General features: G+C 41.9%; 1 protein-coding gene across 1 annotated transcript in view; it reads left to right on the top strand.

The window, feature by feature from the left end:
* Positions 1 to 571: 571 nt before the first annotated feature.
* LOC120533443 (zinc finger protein 239-like) overlaps positions 572 to 15,228 on the top strand; it is a 48,702-nt gene continuing 34,045 nt past the window's right edge. Inside the window, exons 1-2 of the mRNA XM_039760344.1 lie at positions 572 to 641; positions 3,218 to 3,390. The gene's annotated coding sequence lies outside the window, so the exon portion shown is untranslated. The remainder of the gene's footprint in view (positions 642 to 3,217; positions 3,391 to 15,228) is intronic.

Raw genomic sequence — 15,228 nt, 5'->3', positions numbered from 1 at the left:
TGCCTCTGTCCAAGTGGGAGAGGGATCGGTGTAGCATGTAGATGATGGCATCCTCCTCTCCCACCTTCTACATAAATTTGGAATTATGTTATGAAAAATTAACAGGCTAAATCTAATTTAATATAGGAGTGTGTATGTGTTTAGATGCATCATTAGATCTGTCTGTTATTAATTTGACTATTGTGACTAAAAAAATGTTAAATAACACGTGCATTTCCAAAACAAAATTGGACAGGATTTGCATGGGTGAAATTTATGAAATTTAAAATTACATGAATCTGTTTTGATCGATAGTATATGAGTTTAGCAAAGTAACACTTGATGTTTCATTTTTTTCCCCCTCTTTACTGTTTCAGAATACTCAAGTGTTCACTGAACTGCCCGGTTCTTGTCGCCATCCTTGGTCTTCAGGGGTGGGCAGTGTCGCTCCTGGAGAGCCACAGTGGCTACAGGTTTTTGTTTCAATCCAATTGCTTAATTAAAAATCAATCCCTTACCAATTGGAGACCTTATTTCATTTTTTGGCTTGTTAGCCTGCAATGTTAGGTTCTTATATCGTAGATTTTTTTTTCTTTTCCAGGGATATCATCCAAATGATTTGAAGCCTAAAGCGGCTCATTTTCAGTCTGTTGCATTTTCTGGTAAGTGCTTTATTAAATCAAACAGAACATGATGAACACACACAGATGTAAATGGAAACAAGTTAGATGGAGAATTGCTGGCTGCTTTGTCATTTACATCTTATTGCTAATAAGAAACCATTAAAACACATTGAATGCAGCTGTCTAAGATTGAAACAAGCAATGAAGGATGGGGAACCTTAACGAGCGAGACCACTGAAATGAAGCATCAAAATGTCACTTAAGTAGTAAGTTCTTCATCAGCAATGAATGACTTCTCATTAAGAAACTGGGGATGGAAGAAAAACCTGCAGCCACTGCGACTCTCCAGGGCCGACATTGCTCACCCCTGTACTGGAAGATGGCGCTTTGTAAACTTTGCCGCGTTGTATTCAATGACTGGGTGACCGCGCACTGCATTGTTTACAGTCTGATCAGCTCTTTGTTAAGACGCTCTGGGGGGTATTTTCCGTACGTCGCTTAAATCATCCGAGATCAGATGCTTCATCTTGGATGAGTTAATGCCGGTGAAACTCATCCGGGATAAGTCGGTTTTTCAAATGCAGTCATGTAGGAGATTAGTTTAGCTGGATCTAATCATCCAAGATGATTGCGCGCCCGAGCTGACTGAAAAGCCCATATATATTGAGTCTAGAAAACATGATCAGCAAGTCTTTGATAGGCTGTGACAAAATGACGAAAGAAGGAACTTTAATTCGAAGGACATAAAGAATTTCAAGATTTAATATGCACAAGCGGTAACACTGCAAAAGCAGCCCAAACCAGAAAAGACGGCTGACAAAAAGTGGCCGACAAATTAAACGCTAAATAGTGTGCATTGTACTTACTGAATGCAGCGTTTCATTTCCTATGTGTCAGATGAATTATTATTTAATATGTCATAATTCCAGATCAAACATGAGCACAAGGAGAACACGGGAACAGGTTAAAGTGAAGTACAAGAATATACTTCAAACTGGTAAACATTGATATATAACTATTTAAAGAATTGTTGACATAAAGAATCATATATAATATAAAAAACATTAATTTTAAAGCTAATAAAAAGGCAGACAAGCAAAAAACAGCTGGAGGTCCACGCGGTCCAGACCTAACCCCTGCAGAAGAGTTGGCTCTCCAGCAAAATGCCCATCGCCCTGTTTCTGAGGGCATTCCAGGGGGAAACTCCTCCTCCTCAGAACCAGTGGCAGAATGGTTACTTCATTTCAGGTAAAGGATGGTCATTGCATATATTTGTCCTCAATATGTGCCATAGGTATGTTCCATATAGCCCTCTTTTTTGTTGGGTCAGTTGCAGGGAATGCCATATTCCTAGAACTTGTGTCTGACCAACAAGATATTGACGAAGGTCAAATATTTGATGAAGACACAGTGTCTGATTATTCATCAGGAGGAGAGGTACATTTTCCAAACGTTTGATCAAACTCCACTCTGATCAGTCCCATGTGCCCCAATTACATTTGGAAATCCTGGGTAATGAGAATGTTAGGCAGATTGTGAGATTCTTTATGGAACTGTTGGTGTTTTTGCCTGTGTGTTGCCTACCTGCAATGGCATGAAACGCCTATTTTATTGTCTGCACACGGAGGTGTCCAGGAAACACTATGAAAACCCGAAGGAAACATTTCAGAGCCAAACAGACTTTATGAATTGCCTGGCAAACTGCACTTTTAGATAGATTTTCCACATCGTCTACAATTTTATATATATATATATATAAGTGCCGCTTGCAAAAAACCTCAAAGCAATGCATACTGCCTGTGTGGTTGTGAGAGCCCGACTTCACCGAGTTTGACTTCGAATATAAGGTTCTAATAAATCTTTAATGTACAATATTCCCCCTTGGCTAAAGCGGTATCTTTCGAAAATAATTTCCTCCTGGAGCAATACAGGATCTTGCCGATCACGCAAAACCCTCTCTATATGAAATTCTCTTCTTATAATTTGAGCACCGATATCAAGTGGTCGCTCATTCATGAATGGCGATGCAATGACTGAATGAAATCCATGCATGGACACTGATTAAGTGTGTGAGCTAATTCTTGTTTACATCATAGAACAAACCTGGGGGGTATTCTTCGTACGTGGATTACTCGTTTAGCCAGATGTAATTGTAGACAATTTCGCTTGATCCTGGATCTGTCGGTTTTTTGAAACTCTTGCTGGATGTGTTGTCATAGCAGCAAATCCAAATCCTCAAACCTGCTCGGAGCAGATTTATTTATTGGATTTATTTGTCTGATTTATTTATCTTTGTTTCAGCTCTTTTCTAAAGATTGTACAGGTCGAGAAAGCATGTACAGCATTGCTATAACAAATGTTTTACCAAACTAATTCAATTGCTTAAGTTTCACTTAAATATAATAATCAGGGATGGCTAAAAACTAAAATAATTAATGTCCATCCTCTTTACTATCCGTTTGGGACTCAATTTCTTCTTCTTTTTTTTTTTTTTTTTTTTTGGTCGTGTTTGCAGTCAAATCAGAATCAGTAAAATGAAGCTGGGTTAATACTAACAGAACATGGTTGTCTCTTTCGAAAGTTCGCCTTTATCTCCATATTTGTTTTTTCTGTAGCTTCACAAGCCAGTGGCAGCTTCTTCTTATCTCCTTTGGCTCAGACATCTCCTCAGTGCAGATCTAAACAGACAGTGGATGATAAGAATATGAAGAACCTAACATTAGCATCAGAGAGTGGGATACCCGCCTCTTTGCAGGATGATTCTCAGCCGGTGATGAAACTAAACACGGTAAGTGTGATCACCACTCAAACTCAGATACCCAATACGGACTTAACCAAAGTCTACCAGACACAGAGGGAATTGGTTAAAAGCAAATGTAAGTCCAGGAATGGTAATCTGTGTCAAACACAACAGGAGCCATATGAGTGTTCTGACTGTGGCAAGATGTTCAGTCAAATGAGCCATCTAAAAAAACACAGAATAATTCACACTGGCAAACCTCGTAAACATGTAAATATTCATACAGGTGACAAGTCCTATAGTTGTTCAGAATGTTGTAGGGGATTTACCATCACTTCCAACCTTCAGAAACATGTAAAACTGCATAAGAGAGAAAAGTCATATTGCTCCGATTGTGGAAAACATTTTGCCATAATGAATAACCTCCAGATCTACACAAGAACTCATAGTGGAGAGAAGGCTCAATAGTGATGATACAAATACTAAAAACAAGGCCTGTAGCAGTGAAAAGATCACCTCATGATTCACGTGTGAGGTTCATGTCTGTCTTAAAAGTACTCAGATGAATCCATTACTGAGAATTTAACTTCGATAGAAGCCCTAAAGTGGTAAGCTGGAGGGTGAAGAATGAAGGAGCACAGGGAGGAGAGAAATATAAGTGTCCATACTGTTCATAGCTTGGTGAATATCTTCATATTGTGGGCTTTGTTGCATACCACACCTCCTCAAGGTAAATGTATTTTAAAAAGGACCCTAAAAGTAATTCAAGGTGGCCGTCCATCGCCCTCAATGAAAGGTGTCCACCCCCTGTGTCTGCAACATGGTAGGTGATGGTTGTAGCGATAGTGCAACATCTTCAAATGAACCGAAGACCTCCAAATGTGGTGTCAGTCCAAATGGACAGTGGACATGGTCAAGTGTAAGAGTTGAATTTGAACCCTGCTCTGTGTGTGCACCTGGCATGTGTCCAAGTCTCATATCCTTCTGAGCTTATGATTAAAAGCTGATGCTGGTATTTTATTATTCACTATGATACATGTATTTCTTGTTATTTTATATTACCTTTTTAAGGGAAAATGTTATATTTATGGCGTGACCATTCTTCTATAGTACTAAGTTTCCTGTTTTGTTTTTTTTTTTGTATCCAGCTGGATTCTCCTTTTTGGAATATGGGATGAACTCACACGTCTCCTAAAATAAGAATAAAAATAATACATTTAAAATGTCACATACATCCTAAGCAAGCAAGGACTATCAATCAAATTGTGGTCATTTAAAGGTGTCAGCATCTGCCATTTCCTGTTAGTGACTGGGTGTAACCAATCATGTTAAAAGTTTTCTGATTATGTAATGAATTCCTTTTTGGAATAGTGACCTAATCAATGAATTTGTATAAATAGAGCGCAGAGGACACTTTCTAATATGACAAGTTGTATGCCTCTTGAAAGATTTAGATAAAGAATAATGGCTGACGCTTTCTCCTGCCTGTGTTTTATTTCTTAAATTGGACCGTTCCGGGGGGGATCTTTATTCATAATTTTCTTCACAGGACGCAAACGTGCCACATGAGCCAGAAATGAAGGAAACTGCAGAGAGTCCAGTGGTCACCTGAAGACAACGCAGGGAGGAAACACAAGTGCACGCTTGCTGCTGCTCTTCTCTATGAGTAACACTTTATGTTGAAATTTGCAATGAGCCTCGTACAGTTTGCATTGCCTTTCACTTTGTCTCACTGTGTTTTGTTCAAGGATCCAAATACATACTTTTTGTCCTCAGTTTGGATTTATTTTTATGGATTACACCTTTGTTGAGATTGCGGCCTGCGAGACAATTGATTTGAATTTCCGTGAGTTTCGCTGAATGAGACCTTATTTCGATTGTCCAGCCTGTTGCCTGACGTGGAGGTCGAGTTTTTGGGAAAGTTCCATTGTCTTTGATGTGCAGGATTGCTGTCCGCACTTTCTTTATGTGCTTCAACAGAGAAATGACCCGATGCTCGGGCCGACCTGTACTTCTTTTCTGGTTGTGGTGGTCCTGCTGGCCAATTAGTTTTATTTTTCTTTGTGTACTTCTGTCCGTGTTTCATGATGTTTTTGTGTGGATTGTTGACGATTTGTCATTGGCTTTACTTGGGGGTTTGTGACATTAGGGGGATCACACCTGCTGACTGCCTGTTTCTGTGTACTGGGACCCTAAAGCTTTCTACTGGACTCTTGCTGTGTTGTCGCCTCTCTCTCACCTTCCCTGCTGTGCTGCTCTGCTTGTAAGTCAGCTTGCTGTTTGTCAGTGAAGTCCTGACTTTGCCGTATGCTGAAATACTGTCACAATAAATTTCTGTATATTAAACAATTTGTTCAGAGGAAACAGTCAGACTGGAATATCTTAAAAGACTTTGGTATTGTGTGGCATCCAAAATATGAACACCATGGATCCGTGTCAAGAAACACGACTGGGGCTTCTTACACTAACAGCAATGCGTCTGTTTAATGAACACCTCACTGGTACTGGGACGGCCAAGTCAGACGCTTTATTTTGTTTTAAATTTTCTTTCTTTTTAGTCATTCTGGGGGGGTATGTGTGTATTATCTGTCTGTTTATGCATTGATTTTTTTTTTTTTAAAAGAACCTCCCAAATAAGCCAAATTTTCCCCTGGGGAGAAAAAAGTTCTATCAGTCTTCTAGTATTTATAATGAATGTTTTTACGTTAAAGAAAGAAAGATAATTTATTAATGTACATAATAATGTATAGAAAGAAAGAAAGGATAGTCATTAAGTGTTCAGGTGTTTATACTGAAAGGTGCTATATGAACAAAAAAACGAAATAATAATCAGTAAGTGGTGTATAATAATGAACAGTATGAAATGCTCTATAGGATGTAAAGAAAGAACAGAAATTAAAATAATGTCAAGAAAGAACAGACGATAAACAGATGTGAATACCTGTATTGACTTCTTGGCGCCCTCTTGTGGTGTCAATGTAAGTTGCAGGCGGCTTCATCTGATGTTGCTTAAAAAGAAAAAAGAAAAATGACCAGCAGCTACCTCGCCGTACTTCGCGCTACACTTTCTATAAAACAGTGTGCATTGTGGGAGTACGAAATATGACGTCATTACCTGTTGCTCATTCTGTGCATTGGGATAAAAAAAGAACGACGTCAACTGCGAAAATGAACTTGGTGACAAAAACACATCACCCGACCTCTATTGGTGTTTGCAGATAAAGTGCCGCTTTAATGATGTAATGCGTCCTGACACAAGATGGAGCCCGATTGATGTATTTGTGCCAAACGTCTGCGCGTTTGTCTGCGGCTAAACTGAAAGAGGACATTTTTGCTGAAAATGATTTTAGAAAACTGATTAAAAATGCAGAATTTAATGCTGCAATGAACGACATGAAGCAAGAGGCTTATCTGTCATTCAGAGACGTTATTTCGATGTTTTTACGTAAAGGTCTAAATTATAAAGAAATTGTGAACAATGCATTAGTTAACTTTTAAGGGAATTCAGTTACAACATGAGCTTCAAAGTTTGCATTTGGAATTTCCCCTGAAAATCTTAGAGCGGTGAGTGAAGAGCAGGGTGAAAGATTTAATCAGGACACCAAGGGCCTGGGAAGAAGGAATTCAGGACTTGGTGGATTCAGTATGATGGTGGACTACTGCTGAATGATTTTTAAAAAAATGGACAAAGGACAATCCACCAAAAAAAAATCTAATGAGTGACAACAACTAGAAAAGTTATCTCGACACCAAGGATGTATAATGTTAAATTAAGTACAATATGATATGCATGAATAAATTGTGTCATGATGGAAACGATCTGTTTTTATTGTGTTCATGAATGCAAATAGAAATAACTGTTTACAAGTAAAATGTATATTTTTTATGTATTTAATTTTTCAGACCTGTGAATGAATTAACCAGCACATCTAAAAATGCAGCATGAAACTCGTAATTTTGACAATGATATGAATGTTAAAGGCAGTCAGTTATGCCCATATTAACATATTTAAATACTTAATACATTCTAATAAAAACTTATCAGACTTAGTTGTGTAATTTCAACACTGACCAAAACATACTTCCAGGTTTGTAACTGCTTAATGGATTAGTCTTGGAGCCTGAGAAGCATTGATCTACTAAATATGACAGTGTCGCCCTCCTTTGTCCTCCTAACGGGTCTCCGCTAAGTTAAGCCTACAATTCGCACTGCCAACTAAAGCCGACCTTCACGCCGCTTCTGGTATACGAATCAGAGCGTTCGCACATTCTCGTAAGCGGCAGTGCGCGCCTCTGACGTCATCAGTGGGCGACGAATAAACAGGCGCACGAGCCTCTCGAATCTTGCCCGCTGTAGTGATGGGCGGAGTGAAGCCTCACGAAGCATCAAAACGTTCGAAACAATTGTGTCGGAAATCGTATAAAAGCTTCAAAGCATTTGACACGCACCTCTCTAGTGACCCCTCCTGGCCATTTTCATTAACGTTACACAAACTCACGATCCACTTCAATGACGTCTGTTAAAACTCTTTATTGCTTTTACTTTTTCGCCGCTACAGACTGACAACGAAGAGAAGGGTTCGTCAGCAGCTTCTAGTGTCTGATGTCTAATATATATATATATATATATATATATATATATATATATATATATATATATATATATATATATATATATATATATATATATATATATATATATATATAATAAATACAACTAACTCCGACAGGCAGAATGCACTATACGATAGCAAGAGTTAAACAAAATAAGACGCCTCACTCATGGATCCCGGCTCTTTCAATGAATATTTACTTTTGCACTGTATCATTATAATCACTCCTGTTATTAGTATTATAATTAACCCTCATCTTTTCTTGAGATGACATTTATAGACTTAAATGTTTTCTTTGTTCTGACTTAATTAAAACGGAGTAAACGGAAAATAAAGGTTTATCCCTGTACTTTGCCATGATATAGGTAAGCACATTTGAGAAAGAAAATGTGAAATCCTTAAATCAGTTGTTATTATTCGATCAAGTATTGAAATATTTCATTTATTAATACTTTACTTTACAATATTTTGTGAAGCACAAAAGTAACGGGTTAGCTACGAAGAAAAGACGCCGTCAGTGGCTCAACTAACTAAGGTGGTTGAGTTTTAAATTCTGAGCGTAGTGTTAACCCGAGTTATATCCGAATTAAAGACTCATCAAAATTAGGAATAATAAAAAAACATGATCAGGAGTGAAATCTTTATAACCGATTTGAACTAAATAATTTTGAGAGATACTGTAGAAGGATCGCATAAGAGATTTGTTCGGGAATCACCAAAATCGCCATCAAAATACGATGTCTAATTGTGGACGGCAGCTCACGTATTTACATGAATTCATCTTCTATTCATTGCCATTTGACGTCCATGAACCTTTCCATTGAATAAGGTGATAACAAACCCACTGTGGTAGATCAGGTTGAATTTGTTCTGCTGCACCAAACATTCAAAGGTGTCAATCCGGAGCACATCAGAGAGGCTGAGAGACACGGCGCAGATCAGTCACCGGCACACAGACACACACGGGACACTCCAATGTGAGCAGCGCACATATCAAGGTCGGCATTAAAGATTGAGTGCTGAGGCAACAAAAAGCAGCGGGATAAACACATCTGGACCTGCTGTTAAAAAAACATTTGCTTTTAACAGAAACTTCCCTTCCTCGTGAACACATCTTCAAGGTTTTTAGTCACAGCACAGTGCAATAATAAAACATTTCCCAAAACATATAGTTGTCCAGTCTGTATCATTCCTAAGCAATCTTCCAGTAATACAGGCGCAATCCCAGTTACTAACACATTTACAGTGTAGAAAACACTCAAAGTAAGAACACATTCCACCTTATTATTCCACCTTATATTATTTAATGTTTAAAAATTTCAACCGCTAAACCCGCCATCAACAACTATAACAGTTGAAATCGTTACTCAAATAGATTTTTTTTGTAATAGACATAAAACAAGACGCACATTTCCATTTGATATATCTTTAGTAGTGTTCTCGCATTGCTTGCTCCCGGTCCACGTTGGAATTTGCTGTTTAATGAAAAAAAAAAACAGACTCTTTTGAGTGACAATTCACAGGGGGTGGACGTGGGACCTGAACCCACGCAAGCCTTATATGAAGGGGTAATGCTACTGCTGCACCACTACTGTTTTCAGCAGAGTAGATGTATATAATGTATGTTTTTTTTATGTATGTTAATGAAGACGAAAACAATTATATATAGATGTTACTATATGACATACGTTCAGTGTTGCATGAAAACGTTGCACGAGGCGAAGAATTGATATTAATGAGAATATTATAGTGAGAGATGTGTCGTCACCCGTATTACTAAAGCTCTTCTTCGCAGCATTATGCATTCTACAAGTTGGCATTTTCCCTTGCCCGGACGCGGGTCACCGGGGCCCCCCTCTGGAGCCAGGCCTGGGGGTGGGGCTCGATGGCGAGTGCCTGGTGGCCGGGCCTGCACCCATCAGGCTTGGCCGGGCACAGCCCGAAGAGGTAACATGGGTCCTCCTTCCCATGGGCTCACCACCTATGGGAGGGGCCAAGGAGGTTGGGTGCAGTGTGAGTTGGGTGGTGGCCGAAGCGGGGACCTTGGCGGTCTGATCCTCGGCTACAGAGGCTGGCTCTTGGGACGTGGAATGTGACCTCTCTGAAGGGGAAGGAGCCTGAGCTAGTGTGTGAGGTTGAGAGGTTCCGGATATAGATTGGACTCTGCAACCAATCTCCTTGAGAGGGGCTGGACTCTCTACCACTCTGGAGTTGCCCCGGTGAGAGGCACCGAGCAGGTGTGGGCATACTTATTGCCTCCCGACTTGGAGCCTGTGCATTGGGGTTTACCCGTGGGCGAGAGGGTGGCCCCCCTTCGCCTTCAGGTGGGGAAGGGTCCTGACTGTTGTTTGTGCGTATGCGCCGAACAGCAGTTTGGAGTATCCACCCTTTTTGGAGTCTCTGGAGGGGGTGCTAGAGGGCATACCTTCTGGGATTCCCTCGTTTTCTGGGAGACTTCAATGCTCACGTGGGCAATGACAGTGAGACCTGGAAGGGCGTGATTGGGAGGAATGCCCCCCCCCGATCTGAACACGAGCGGTGTTTTGTTATTGGACTTCTGTGCTCGTCACGGATTGTCCATAATGAACACCATGTTCAAGCATAAGGGTGTTCATATGTGCACTTGGCACCAGGACACCCTAGGCCTCAGGTCGATGATCGACTTTGTGGTGTGGTCGCCGGACTTGCGCCATATGTCTTGGACACTCGGGTGAAGAGAGGGGCGGAGCTGTCAACTGATCACCACCTGGTGGTGAGTTGGCTTCGATGGTGGGGGAAGATGCCGGTCAGACCTGGTAGGCCCAAACGTGTTGTGAGGGTCTGCTGGGAACGGCTGGCAGAGTCCCCTGTCAGAAGTAGCTTCAACTCCCACCTTCGGCAGAACTTCAACCACGCCCCGAGGGAGGTGGGGACATTGAGTCCGAATGGGCCATGTTCCGTGCCTCTATTGTTGAGGCGGCTGACCGGAGCTGTGGCCGCAAGGTGGTCGGTGCCTGTCATGGCGGCAATCCCCAACCCGTTGGTGGACACCGGCGGTGAGGGATGCCATCAAGCTGAAGAAGGAGTCCTATAGGACTTTTTTGTCCTGTGGGTCTCTGGAGGCAGCTGATAGGTACCGGCAGGCCAAGCGAAGCGGCTTCGTTGTTGCTGAGGCAAAACTCGGGCATGGGAGGAGTTTGAGAGGCCATGGAGAGCGACTTTCGGACGGCTTCGAGGAGATTCTGGTCCACCGTCCAGCGTCTCAGGAGGGGGAAGCAGTGCAGTGTCAACACCGTATATGGTGGGGATGGTGCGCTGCTGACCTCGACTCGGACGTTGTGGGTGGTGGGGGAGTACTTCAAGACCTCCTCAATCCCACTAACATGCCTTCCAATGAGGAAGCAGAGCCTGGGGACTCTGAGGTGGGCTCTCCCATCTCTGGGACTGAAGTCACCGAGGTGGTCAAAAAACTCCTTGGTGGCAGGGCCCCGGGGGTGGATGAGATACGCCGGAGTTCCTTAAGGCTCTGGATGTTGTAGGACTGTCTTGGTTGACACGCCTCTGCAACATCGCATGGACATCGGGACAGTGCCTCTGGATTGGCAGACCGGGGTGGTGGTCCCCTCTTTAAAAGGGGACCGGAGGGTGTGTTCCAACTATAGAGGGATCACACTCCTCAGCCTCCCTGGAAAAGTCTATTCGGGGTTCTGGAGAGGAGGGTCCGCCGGATAGTGAACCTCGGATTCAGGAGGAACAGTGTGGTTTTCGTCCTGGTCGCGGAACAGTGGACCAGCTCTGCACCCTTAGCAGAGTCCTGGAGGGTGCATGGGAGTTTGCCCACCAGTCTACATGTGTTTTGTGGACTTGGAAAAGGCATTCGACCGTGTCCCTCGGGAATCCTGTGGGGTGCTCCGGGAGTATGGGGTACGGACCCCTGATAAGAGCTGTTCGGTCCTGTACAACCGGTGTCAGAGCTTGGTCCGCATTGCCGGCAGTAAGTCGAGCCCGTTTCCAGTGAGAGTTGGACTCCGCCAGGGCTGCCCTTTGTCACCGATTCTGTTCATAACTTTTATGGACAGAATTTCTAGGCGCAGCCAGGGTGTTGAAGGGGTCCGGTTTGGTGGACTCAGGATTGGGTCACTGCTTTTGCAGATGATGTTGTCCTGTTTGCTTCATCAGGCCGTGATCTTCAGCTCTCTCTGGAGCGGTTCGCAGCTGAGTGTGAAGCGGCTGGGATGAGAATCAGCACCTCCAAATCCGAGACCATGGTCCTCAGCCGGAAAAGGGTGGAGTGCCCTCTCAGGGTTGGGGAGAGATCCTGCCCCAAGTGGAGGAGTTCAAGTATCTCGGGTCTTGTTCACGAGTGAGGGAAGAATGGAGCGTGAGATGACAGGCGGATCGGTGCGGCATCCGCAGTGATGCGGGCTCTGCATCGGTCTGTCGTGGTGAAAAAAGAGCTGAGCCGTAAGGCAAAGCTCTCAATTTACCAGTCGATCTACGTTCCTACCCTCACCTATGGTCATGAGCTATGGGTAGTGACCGAAAGAACGAGATCGCGAATACAAGCGGCTGAAATGAGTTTCCTCCGCAGGGTGTCTGGGCTTTCCCTTAAAGATAGGGTGAGAAGCTCAGTCATCCGGGAGGGGCTCAGAGTAGAGCCGCTGCTCCTCCGCATCGAGAGGAGTCAGATGAGGTGGCTCGGGCATCTGATCAGGATGCCTCCTGGACGCCTCCCTGGTGAGGTGTTCTGGGCACGCCAAACCAGGAGGAGGCCCCGGGAAGACCCAGGACACGCTGGAGGGACTATGTCTCCTGGCTGGCCTGGGAACACCTTGGGATTCTCCCGGAAGAGCTGGAAGAAGTGGCGGGGAGAGGGAAGTCTGGGCTTCTCTGCTTAAGCTGCTACCCCCGCGACCCGACCTCAGATAAGCGGAAGAGGATGGATGGATGGATGGAAGTCGGCATTTGTATGATGTATAATTCATAATTTTATTTTTTGCCACAAAGTATTATCGGGCACAATCATTTAACATGTATTGATCATCTACAAACATTCATTTCAATGGGAATTCTGTCGCGTTTTTGAACTCGATGCCATATGTACTTCAAACGGGACCTCGATGAATAAATAATGAGTCGAAGCTTCCAGAAGACATGTGTAGTACTGAAATCATGACGGGGCTCCGAAGCCTCGAGCAGACATGCACACTGGTTACTGAAACTTTGTGAAGCCTCAACACACTGACAGGCATTGACCTCTATATTTTGAAAGTCTCTCTGACACTTAACTCTCTAGTTATATTTTGTAATTCGTATTGACATAACACACTTCAGTTAATATAATTAAACTACAATTCAGGTAGTTAATGAGAATTAATTATTGTTCTTGTGGATTGCTGTGATTTCTTTTGTCTGATACATAGTGTCAAAGATATATTGTCATATATCAACTTTATATATATAAAAAGATTAGGTAAATCGTTCAACCTTTTTATGGAACACTTAATTTTGTTCAAAACCGTATATCATATAGTATACATCTATAAATGTAATTTTTTCGTCTTCATTGGGAGAATACAACAATGATACTCTCGTGCCAATTAAACCAATTTAACGTGCATATATCAAACAACATATTTATAAAACAGCAGCAGTAAGAACAGAGATAGTAGTTCAGTTATGGGGAGCTCGTTAATTATCCCGATTAGGTGGCTCAGTGGTGTTGTCACTGTCTCTCAGTAAAAGCACAAGGGTTTCAGTCAGTCATTGTCCTGTTAGACTATTTACTGTTAAGTGCTGCTTGAGCTACCGTTTATAGTACAACAGGTGGCCTACGCAGTTCTTAAATTGATATTGAAATGCACGCACAAGTCTCCTAAATTATTTATTGAAATGCATACATTTACAGTGTCCGTTTTAGGAAGTCATAGTTTTTACATGTTCCCTTATTAGGAATTATAATTTCTCATTGTCACATATTATTCGTTACTACTCGCGAGTCCCGTATCATTGAGATTCTGCTTTATATTCTGTATAAGCAAACTTTTTAAAAGGAACGTTAATTGAACTGACTATAATAGACTTGTCATCTTCTTAAAATGACTTTATTGATTTGATATTGACAATTAATCGTAAGGTCAAACATCAAGGAGGATTTGAGTTTGCATGGACTGCGCCGTTTCTTTTTTTTCGTGACATCGCGTCAGTAGAGAGTGCGTCACGTTAACAATGCATTCTGTCCTTAATGACAGCGCACACGCTTTTTAATATTTCCTAAAGGCCAATCTGTCTCAATTTGCTCATTAATATATTTTGACAGTGTATTTTAGTGAGAATGATTATAAACATATTACCCATGTTAATTTCCCATGTACAGTAGATATGTAACGTTTGGTGAGAATAAATAAAAAGTAACAACACATATAATAGTTATGTTGCATTGTTTGATTAACAAAATTCATCGTTTATCTGAAATGTTCTACTTATACAGTCAATTTATTCCACTTCTGAAGGTGTACATTGTCGGTATTCTCCATTGTATTTGCCCCCGAGTGTAACGTGTGCCAGTGCAACTGAGGAGTGGCAGACGAGCTCACGTAATGGGTGACAAGGCACATTCTCATCCTGATGCCCAGGCTGTTGTCATGAATATTCCCATCTTGTGCTTTTTTTCTTTCCAGCAAGTTTACTATTATTATTGGACATGTAGAGGAAATGTGTTTTATTTTATGTCTATGAAAAGGAAGGACGTTAAAGCCTGGAATGAAACTGAGTGGTGATGCTTTGGGTAACAAGACAGGTTAAGGAGCACGGAGCGTTAAATGTGACAGTGACTGCGGGTGATTGTGGAACTGGAAGATGGTTTGGAATACAGAAACGACAAACACTTAGTCTTTCAATAATTCTATTTACGTCAATTCTTTACTCTGTTGTGCTGCAGTTCGGAAGATTACTAATTTACCCCAAAGCGCAGCCTTTGATAAGATGCATGCAGAAGGAAAGGATGTTGCTGACAGTCAGATGCTTTTTTGAAAGTTTGGCTCCAGATGTGCTTATCCAGCTGCTCCTTCTTGTCAGTACTTGAGTGATCTTTACGTTCACCTCTGGATGAACTCACAAAGTTTCTTTACAACTTTTTTGTCTCATTAACGCAGAAATCCCGAGGCTTTCCTAAAATTGCAGAAGACATTGTTGATGGCGCTGAAAGACAGTTGTGATTAGTTATGCAGCACACGCTTTTACTCGCATTGCTTTTTGTAAATCAATAATACAAATCAGCAACAGATCTGGGAAT

This window comes from Polypterus senegalus, chromosome 8 (genome assembly GCF_016835505.1).
Source record: "Polypterus senegalus isolate Bchr_013 chromosome 8, ASM1683550v1, whole genome shotgun sequence".
NCBI classification, from domain to species: Eukaryota; Metazoa; Chordata; class Cladistia; order Polypteriformes; family Polypteridae; genus Polypterus; species Polypterus senegalus.
The sequence above is the reverse complement of the archived record's forward strand: the minus strand, read 5'-3'. Positions and strand labels throughout refer to the sequence as shown.